Raw genomic sequence first — 11,184 nt, 5'->3', positions numbered from 1 at the left:
GTCAGCTCTGAAAGCAACACTGCCAAAGTCAATTACTTCAGCTATATCCATGATCTACCACAAAGACTTGTCCAACCCCCAAGTGAACAAATGCATCACTGCTGTGTTTTATTGATTCTTTATGGTTTCACAACATGTATCCCTATCACATCCATCTCTCCATCCCTTCATATTTACCCTCTGCCCTTGGAACCTCTCCCAGAAAATAAAACAAAATTTAAAAGGAAAAAAATATATAACCCAACAAACTAAACACAATAACAACCAAACTTACAAAAAAAACAACAACAACAACAACAACTCAGCATGTGAAAGCTGCAGCATGACAGAGTCACATCGTATACTCATTAGTAAATACACCTTTACTTGCAAGTGTTCATTGCAGTGAGTCATTGGCCTGGTTCCAGGCCTCTGGCTTCTGCTACACCTTCAATAGTAGACCTTCACTGGGACTCCTCTTGGATATCCTGTTGTTGCCTTGTGTCATGGAGATCCTGCAGCTTTGGGTCTTCAGGTCCAGTTTGGCACTTCACATGCTCCAGCAGTTCACAGATAAGGTGGATGTTGGGGTAGGACAACTCATAGCCCTGGTTCTGGGCCTGGGTAGTAGCAGGGTTGGTCAAGCTTCCAGCTTTCCCTCATCATCACCAACAGGGAGAGCTCTCCAGCATTGCCCCAGCTAGCAAGGAGTGGGGCCAGTTCTCTTGCTCTCACACCCTTGGGACTGGCTTACATGCCCCCACACCACCAGGGCCAGCTCTACTGTTTTGCCAAGCAAGATGCAGGGCTCATTCTCCCAAGTGCTGCAGTTGGTGAGGTGAACAGCTAGCTCTTCCACTCTCATGCTCTCCAGCCTGACAAAGGGGCCAAGGGGTTGGGGTCATCTTTCTCTCACCTGTGTCACCACATGGCAGACAAGGGGGGGTGGGTCAGCTCTCCTGCTCTCACACACTCAGGGCTGGCTCACTTGGACCTGTAGGAGGAATCTTAAAAGTTCTTATTAATGAAATCAAACCTGAGACCAGTTATTGGGGTGAATGCTGGAAGATCAGAGAAGCAGAACAAGCCACAGTTATCTCACCTTGCTAGTTCCTCACGTGATCCTGTTTCCTCATGCTGGAAGCTTCTGAGTCCACATGAATCTCAGCTGAACTGTGCTGCTCCAAAGCCTGAACGCTAAGCCAGCCAAATGCTGAACCAGGCAAATGCTTAACTAATTCTGGTGCCTGATTTTCATGCCTTATATATCTTTCTACTTTCTGCATCACTCCCTGGGATTAAAGGCTGGGTTTCTGGGATTAAAGGTGTGGGTCACCTTGCTTAGCTGTTTCTAAAGTGGCCTTGAACTCACAGAGATCCACCTGGCTCTGTCTCCCAAGTGCTAGGATTAAAGGCATGCACCACCACCGCCCAAATTCTGCCACCATTTGTGGCTCTGTCTCTAGTGGCTGTCTGTTCTCTGACCCCAGATAAGTTTATTTCAGGGAATATACAATATTTTGGGGGAACACAATACCACATGGACCCCTACCAACAGTGTCAGCTCTAGTGTGCTGTTTAGGCAAGGTACAGGGTCTATTCTCCTGTATGCTATAGCTAGTGAGGAGCACAACCAGCTGTCTGACTCTCATGACCTCAGAGATAGCTCAATCCCACCCACTACAGGTGTTGAGGAGCAGGGGATGAATGAGCATCTCTCCCTCACCCACCTTACCATATGACAGACGGAGGGATGAGGCCAGATTTCTCTCATGCACATTGGTAGGGCCAGATTACCTGTCTGCCTGTCAACAGGGTCAGCTCTATTGTGCTGCCAAGGTGAGGTGCAGGGCCACTCTCCTGAGTGGTGCAGACAATGAGGGGTAGGGTCAGCTCTCCCACTCATGACCCCAGGACCATCCTTCCCACCTGCAGCAGATGTCAAGAAGTGAGGGGGGCATGTTACAGACAAATAGTGAGGCCAGCTCTCCCACTCTTACCTTCAGGACCATCCACACCCTCTGCCAATGGGATCAGATCCACTGTGCTGCCCAGGAGAAGTGTAGAGCCTGTTTACCTGAGTACTACAGTTGGTTAAAGGGTGCAGTTCTCCCTAGTGCTGCAACCAGTGAGGGGTGGGACCAACTCTATGCAGCTCTATCCTCACTGTCTTCCATGGCAAGAGAAGTCATGGACATCAACACAGACCAAGGTTGTAGTAGGGCCAAGGACCCAGACATGGCCCTTGGCAGCAGCCCAAGCCCAGAAGACATCATGCCTCTGGGTGGCAGTACATGATGCCAGATCTGTACAGCCCTGGCAGTGGCATGGCTCACAGACACTAACATGGATGGGCCTAGGTGGCAGCCCAGGTTCTTGGCAGCAACATGAGCTACCTCCCATCTCGCTAAAGGAACACAGGAACTACAGATGTGTGTTACTGCACCTGGCTTTGCATGGTTCTGTGAATTCCAACTCATGTCCACATACTCGTTTTATCCACTGAGCAGTCTCTCCAGATCTCAGATTCTCATTTTTCCAAACAGCCCTCCATGGCTTCCTTATTTTAATAAATAGGATGGATAGATATTGAAAGGATCAAGCAGATGCCATAACAGGCTGCTCAGTCTCCTCTCAGAGATTAGGCCTCAATTGCAGTTTCCTGAGACTTGAGCAAGCAGTTTCTGGGAGGGCCATGAACAAAAGACATAGTCCTTGCAGTAGCTCCCACGTACTCTGACTGCTCAAAGTTTAGCCAGTTGTTCACTGTCTGGAACCCCTCACTATGTCCATGGCAGCTCAAAGACAGATCCTGGACCACTGAGCCAGCCCCCACAGTCAGTATGTGCTAGACCAGCCAGCTCCCATGGAAGCTCAAGGACAAAGCCTGGCACTTGTCCCAGACAGCCCCCAAAATGATAATTAACCCCCAACCAGTAAATTCAAAGTTTATATACCCTCACCCAGTTAAAAGAGAACAGAGATAAAATAAACCAATCTCAGTTGCACCTGTGCAAAACCCCAACACCCCTGAACCGCCCTGAAGGGCTTGCAGTTTTAGCCTTTAAAAAGCTAGCCTCACAAAGAAAGATCAAGCTCCTCCCAGCCTCACTACTATGAGTAAGTGTATTGGAACGAGTTCCCTGTTGAGACTTGTAAACTTAAACAAAATAAAACTTGATGTTGCATTCTGGACATCCACGGTCTTTGGTGGTCTCTTTGGGGTCATGATCTGGGCATAACATATTGCCAATAGTACTTTGATATTTCCATATCTTGATTCATGTCAGAATGACTACATCCTAGTAGAAAACTCAGTGAGGGATCTAGAAGCAACCATGTGGGAATTGGTGAAAATCAAAACTTCATTATTTTTGTGGTTATATAATTGTGATAAGAGACAAAAAAGTACTGCTTAACAAATTTGCCCATAATTTAAAGAAAGTATTTCTAAGCTCTTCATTAACTTAAACTTGTTTTAGTAACCACAACATTTTTAAAAGTACTTATCACTAGTTTCATAGTAAAACACGAGAGTGCATAGTAAGCAAGCATGGGTAAAAATCTTGGACCCCACCTGTTTATTTGAAAAATAAAGTTAAGAGATCAGGTCAGGACACAGATCACTTTTCTTTTCTTTTCTTTTCTTTTTATTTTTCTTCCTTTCTTTCTTTCTTTCTTTTCTTTTCTTTTTTTTTTTTTTTTTTGTTGTTGTTTTTTGTTTTTCGAGACAGGGTTTCTCTGTGTGGGTTGAGCCTTTCCTGGAACTCACTTGGAAGCCCAAACTGGCCTTGAACTCACAGAGATTTGCCTGCCTCTGTCTCCTGAGAGCTGGGATTAAAGGCGTGTGCCACCATCACCCAGATCACTTTTCATAGTAAGAACAATCTCCCTGAAGACACAAGAGTCTCAGGACATGAAGGTTGAGCCAGAACTCCTGTGCCCTAAACACATACCATGCAGCCTTTGAGCAGTTAAGAGTACACATAACTGCCAGGGAAACATAATGCCACAGGAAAATGTAATGGCATTCAGCCAAATTACAAAAGCTGCTGCTGTTCCCAGATTGTGACCCCCAGAGAGACCACCAAAGATGAGCATGCTGGAATGCAAAAGCAAGGTTTAATTCTGGATATCCAAAAGTAATACAAGCCTAGGCAGGGACTTTGTCCAGCAGATCCAATGCAGTGGAGGCTGGAGGAAGTGCCCACCTCTCTGCAAGCTCAGTTTTTATAGGCAAAAACCACAAAATTTCTTAGAGGGGAGGGGGTTTAGTACAGGTCCAACCTTGATTGGTTCAGTTTTTCCAGGCCTGGACTTTGTCTTATCTCAGCTTATCTGTTTGCTCTGTCAGGAGTTTTACAACCCATCTGGGGTCCGGTCATGTTATCTCTGGAGAGGAGCATCTCGTGGTTAATCAGACATCCACCACCAGACATCCTGACTTTGTTCTTTTGAAAACACCTGACTTCACCTCTCCAGGAAGGGGAAACTGACTCAGTTCTGTTTATTTCAAGATATCTCTTCCCTCAGCTCTTTGGGCTTTTGGTGGGGGTCTTTCATTCCCCCCTTCTATAGGCCATAGAGGGGCTCAATCATGGGCCCCTAACTTGTTCTAATTCAAGAGATTCCCATGTTCTCACTTTGGGGTCTGCAAATGACTTATATTCGGTGGTCCTGATTTGAGTATAACCCTGTTGTACCATGAGTTGTATGGTGCCTAGCCTGTTTCATAAATTGTACTAGTATGTTAAGGATACAGGCCCGAAGATGAGTAAGATAATACGAATCATGACTAGAAATTAGTTAATAAGGCCATTTTGCTTCTATATCAGGGAGATGTTGGGTTTTTTGTTTGTTTGTTTTTGTGTTTGTGTTTGTTTGTTTGTTTTTGACCCAGCATTTCAGGGAACATGGGATGACATATTCTCTTCTGGAACTGCTTCGAGCTGACATTGGGGTGCCATTGTGGGGGGCACAGAAGGCTGAAAAGGTGGTCAAAGACTGGGCAAGGGGCATTTGTCAGAAGCATGTAGCTGCCTGACCCCATAGGTACAGGGAGGAAGCATGTTGGCTGGGCCAGCCCACGTCGGCTTTCAGCAAGTCCGGAGCTCACAGTTGTCTGGAGCAGTGTAGTCAGCAACTGAAGCTTAGAGGTGACTGCCAGCCAAGTGGAAATCTGTTGAGACAAATTTGAACTAGGAAAAGAAGTTAAAATTTATGAACTTATTTGGAACCCTTAGGTCCATATACTTAGTAATGGGAAAAACAGTAGTCTCAAGACCAGGAAAGAAGAAAAATCTTTAGGAATACTTATCTGGGGTCCTTTCGACCTCTGTGAAGTGGGTCTAGGTTTTATGACTCTTTTGATCCTTTGAGGCCTACTTACAAAATTACATTAAAGTTTTAGATACATTAGTATTACCAATCTGTACTGAAATCCATATTGTAGACAAAGCAGGTAATGGGTATCTGTAAAACAGCAGAAGTGGACTCATACCTTTGAATCCTAACAAGAACTACAGATTTGGGTTAAAAGCTTGTGCATTTTTCCTTCTGTCCAGAAAGCCAGGTACAAATTATACAGAGATTTTTGACCTGATGAGAAGCACTTTTTTAGGTTTACATTTAGATATATTTGGACGATATCTAAAATAAATCTAAAATGTTGAGGTTGTGGCTGAACAGTAAGTAGTCATTGCTCTACCAGCTTATCAGGACTCTTAAATGTTAAGCTCTGAACCATTATATCATAGAACAGGAGAGTAATCTGAAACATCTCTTATCTTAAATCATTTTTTTGAGATTCTCAAAGCTTTGAAGCTTACTTAAACTTTTATATCTTAGAATATTTTCCTAAAAGTGAGCTAACAAGCTAGCTATAGCCTTGCAGAAGAATGCTACCACGCTGACAAAGTTAGAGCTAGCCTAGCCATCAGTACTATCAGAGATCTGAGAAGGATAAACTATATCTGAGTGCAGACCAACAAGCTTCCAATCCTATGAATTATAGGGACCAATCCCTACCCAGGTCTCCATAGCATTGGAGGGACCAGTCAGAATAGCATCAATCTTCTTCCGCCTGTTTCCTGACTTCAGCACCAGCAGCTCTGTCACAAGCTCCCCATTGACATAGGTCTCAGTTCCTTCACAAGGCTCCAATGTGACCATCATTTCTCAATCAGGCTAGGGGATGCTTCAGAAGAGACAATGTTGCTCCCACATGAACTGTCCAGTCAACTTGATGTCCACATCTACCTGGCCAACCCTGGTGACATCATCTTTGATGTGGTAGAAAAGACACTCAGGCATCAAGGGGTCCTTATTCAGATTTACCAGGTGAGGAGTCTTCCACAGTACCACCATCCTCTGGGACAGCTATGCCCATCTCAGCCAGCAACATTTCTCTCTCCATTCTCAGAGCTTTTGTCTTGCAAAGCTTCTTCTCCCTTCATTCTGCTCAGCAATAATCTTCTCTGTCTCCTGCAGTCTCTCCATGGCCTCCTCAGGCCCAATCTGGGCCTCAGCACTGGGGAAGGAGGACTCCAGTTCCCCATTGTGTGGAGGAAACGAGGGTGAAGCTGGGGTGGGAGGAGATGATGCAGCTGACAGAGCACCTCCAGGACTGTCCTCTTTTACCTTCAGACCTCCTAGAGCAGAGGCTGAGAGTCCCTGAGCCATCAGCAACTCCCGCAAACGTGGCACCTCCTTCTGCAGCTCTCGGGTAAGCTGGGCATTGGGGCATCTTACCCTGTGGTCATTGTAGCCATAATCCAGGCAGAGACGTTGTGGTATCTTGTACATAATCTTCTTTGGAGACCTTGGGTCACTGCTAGGATCTGGAAGCCTGTCTGATATAATAAGCTTTAGATCAACATTTAAATGCCGTATTCTGCAAATCTCTGAAGTATGAGGGCTGTCCAGGTATATCAGAATAGACAAACTTTGCTTCTAGTTACTTGTTTCAAGCTCAACCCTGAAAACATATACAAGGGACTGAGTAAATGAGTAAACTTATCCCTGTAATATTCCATCAGTACTTACTTACCCTGACTGACTATTTATGTTCTCTAACAGTCTACAATAAGTAGTCTAAAAACAATGCTCTTAAGTTGAAGCTCTTCTAGCATCAAATATGGGTTCAGTAAAGAAACCAAAATAAAATATCAATATAAAACATATATATGTATCAGTTTATCCAAATAACTTAAGCTTAACAAACTTAGCAAATACAAGAAGGCTAGACAACATTCTTATGCCTGAATGCACCTTGGGTAAGGAGAAACATTTTTTAAGTGATTGGTTTTCAACTATCTCAATGTTATTTTATAACTGCAGTTTTTTCATTGTTGAATCTCAATGCAAACATCTGACATACAGGTGGTCCTAGGCCACCCCTGTAAAAAGGTTTTTTTTTTTGTTGTTGTTTTTAACTTCCAAAGGGTGAAGACTTATGGAGTCAGAAGCAATTTCAAGCCCTTTGTCAGACTGCCTAGGTCATTGTCTTTATGCATCGCAAGAAATGAACATCCCAGTTTCTGATTAGCATTTGGAGTTTATGGCTGTGACCCATAAACGTTTTATTCTAAGTTCAAACATTAACAATATAGAGCATTTTATAATCTGAAAATGTCCCATGTCCCATAGTCTTATAAACTTTTATATTTTTAAAAACTGTTCTTTTTTTTTTTTTTTTTTACTTTTATCTGCATTTATTTTATGTGGAATTTATTCCCGTGCCATAAGTTTTTGTTTCTTCAGTTTCTTCTGGGATATCTTCTTTTTCTGCGCAACCTCCTCTTCTGGCTTTGGAACAATTTGTTCCTTTTCAGTGAGGATCATCTCGATGTGGCAGGGGGAGCTCCTGTATGGTTTAATCCAGCCTTGAGCTCTGTAAATCCGCCTTAGGTGCTTTGTTTACCTGGATGTGTTCAATGACTAGAGAATCCACATGAAACCCTTCAGTTCAGCATTATTCTCTGCATTTTTAAGCATGTGCAGCAGAAATTCAGCACTCTTTAGGCCACCGGCCCTGTGTCCAGCCCCACTGTTTGGCCTGGGCGCACCTACCGACTCCACCATTATACCGCCGGAAAGGCACACACTGCTTCTTCAAAGTGACATCTTTCAGGTATTTGGTGGCTTTTCGGATATGCATACCCTTGATAGCCTGGGCAGTTTCACGGGTGTTCTTCTCAATACCTAATAGAACATTCTCCAAAACTGACCACATACTTTGATGCAAAGCAAGTCTCATCAGATATAAGAAAATAGAAACAACACACCTATTTGACCATCACAGATTGAAGCTGGATATCAACAACAGAAGCTACAGAAAACTTACAAACTTCTGGAAACTGAAAAATGAGTCAAGACAGAAATTAAGAAGGCAATCAAAAACATTCTAGAATTGAATGAAAATAAAAACACAACATACCCAAAACTATAGGACACAATGAAGGCCATTTTAAGAGGCAAGTTCATAACACTAGATACCTACATTAAAAAAAAAAAAAATGAACAGATTGCATGCTAGCAACTTAACAGCTCACCTGAAAGCTCTAAAACAGAAGAAGAAATCACATCCAAAGGAGTAGGTGGCAAGAAACAACCAAACTCTGCACTGAAATCAATAAAATACAAACAATACAAAGAATCAGTGAAAGAGTTGGTTCTTTGAGAAAATCAGTAAGATTGACAAACTCTTATGCAAATTAACTATGAGGCAGAGAAAGAGTATCCAAATCCACAAATTCAGAAACAAAAAGAAGATCATAACAACAGACACCAAGGAAATCCAGAGAATCATTACAGACATACTTTAAAAACCTATACTCCACCAAATTGGAAAATCTACAAGAAATGGATAATTTTCTTAATATATTCATTCCACTTACCAAAGTTACATCAAGCAGACCTATAACCCCTAGTGAAATAGAAACAGTCATTAAAATCCCTCCCTAAAGTCCAAGGCCAGATGGTTTTAGCCCAGAATTATACCAGACTTTCAAAGAAGAGTTAACACCAATACTACTCATATTTTACAAAATAGAAACAGAAGCAATATTGATCTCATTTTACAAGGCATAGTTACCTTGATACCCAAAGACCCAACCAAGAAAGCAAATTACATACCAATTTCCCTTATGAACATAGATGTAAAAATCCTCAATAAAACACTTGCCAACAGAATCCAAGAACACATCAAAAAGATCATCTACTATGATCAAGTAGGCTTCCTCCAAGAGATGCAGGGATGTTTCAATATATGTAAATCTATAGAGATACATAGAGGTTTCCTAGTGAGAACTTACTCAGGGTCTGAGAATCTGAGCTTGCTTTATCCAGCAGGGCTGCATAAGGGGATGATTTGACCACAGGCATGGTTACCAGGTGTTTGGAAGGGTCTGCACTTGGCTGTGCAGTATGCTTTGATCTAGCAAGAGGGAAGTCTTTTGCCCCACCCCTTGGCATTGTTATAAAAAGCCTTTTTGAAGACACAGAAGGGGCCATTGGATTTTGATCCAGGTCCTCCTGAAACCATCCTATGTTTCTGTCTTTCTCCTCTCCCCTATCTTTCTATCTAAAAGTTTCTTATCCCTCTGTCCTCCTCATAGGAACTCTTTAAAAGGTGGGAGCTGTCCTCCCACATGAATCGATAAATGTAATCCATCATATGTACAAACTGAAAGAAAAAGACCACATGATCATCTCATTACATGCAGAGAATGCTGTTGACAAAATTCAACACTCCCTAATTGTCTTAGAGCAATTAGGGATCCAAGGGATATACTTCAAGATAATAAAGGCAGTTTACAGCAAGCCCATGGCCAAAATCAACTTAAATGGAGAGAAACTCAAACCAATTTCACTAAAATCAGGAAGAAAACAAGGTTGTCCATTATCTCCATACCTATTCAATATAGTACTAGAAGTCTTAGCTAGAAAAGTAAGACTACTGAAGACAATCAAGGAGTTATAAATGGGAAAAGTCAAAGTAAAAGTATCATTATTTGCAGATGATATGATAGTATATACAAGTGAACTAAAAGTAAGTGAACCAAAAATTTCTACCAGGAAATTCCTACACCTGATAAACACATTCAGCAAAGGAGCTGGATACAAATTAAATTCACAAAAACTAGTAGTGTTTCTATATACAAATGACAAATGGTCTGAGAAAGAAAGCAGAGAAACAATACCTTTAGCAATAGCCTCAAATAATAAAATATCTTAAGATATCTATTACCAAGCAAATGAAAGACTTGTATGATAAAAACTTCAAGTCATTGAAGAAGATATCACAAGATGCACAGATCTCCCATGCTCATGGATCAGAGGATTAATATAGTAAAAATGGCAATCCTACCAAAAACAATCTATAGATTCAATACAATCCCCAGCAAAATTTCAACACAATTCTTCATAGATCTTGAAATAACAATTTTCAGCTTCATGAAAACACAAAAGACCCAGGATAGCCAAAACATTCCTGAGTAATAAAAGAACTGCTGGAAATCCAGGACCATTCCAGATTTCAAATTGTACTATAAAACTATATGACATGTTGATCAGTGGAATTGAATTGAAGACCCAGACATAAATCTACACATCTACAAATATCTGATTTTTAATAAAGAAGCCATAAATACAAAAGGGAAAAAAGACAGCATCTTCAACAAATGGTGCTAGTCAAGTTGTATGTCTTCATATAGAAGACTCCAAATAGATCCATACTTAACACCCTGGACAAAACTCAACTCCAAATGGGAAAGTTGGGAATAGCCTTGAACTCATTCACACAGAAAAAGACTTTGTGAACAGAACACAGTTAGAATAGGCACTAAGATAAACAATTAATAGAATAGGCACTAAGATAAACAATTAATAGAATAGGCACTAAGATCAACAATTATTCAATGGGACTTCATAAAACCAAGAAATTTCTGCATGGCATGGGACACTGTCATTGCAGCAAAACAGTAGGCTACAGAGTGGAAAAGGTATTTCACCAACTCCACATCTGACAGAGGGCTAATATTCAAAATATATAAAGAACTCAAAAATCTAGATAGCAAGAAAAACAAATAACTCAATTAATAATGGAGTACAGATCTAAACAGAGAATTTTCAATAAAGGAAACTCAAATGTTGAGAAAAACTTAAAAGAAATGTTCACCATCCTCAGCCATCAGGGGAATGGAA

At 41.6% G+C, this 11,184-nt stretch overlaps 1 pseudogene; it reads right to left on the bottom strand.

The window, feature by feature from the left end:
• Window positions 1-7,707: 7,707 nt before the first annotated feature.
• LOC118587886 lies at window positions 7,708-8,167 on the bottom strand (annotated as a pseudogene).
• Window positions 8,168-11,184: the final 3,017 nt, after the last annotated feature.

Source organism: Onychomys torridus, chromosome 7 (genome assembly GCF_903995425.1).
Source record: "Onychomys torridus chromosome 7, mOncTor1.1, whole genome shotgun sequence".
Lineage (NCBI taxonomy): Eukaryota > Metazoa > Chordata > Mammalia > Rodentia > Cricetidae > Onychomys > Onychomys torridus.
Note: the sequence above shows the minus strand (reverse complement) of the source record. Positions and strands in the feature narration are given on the sequence as shown.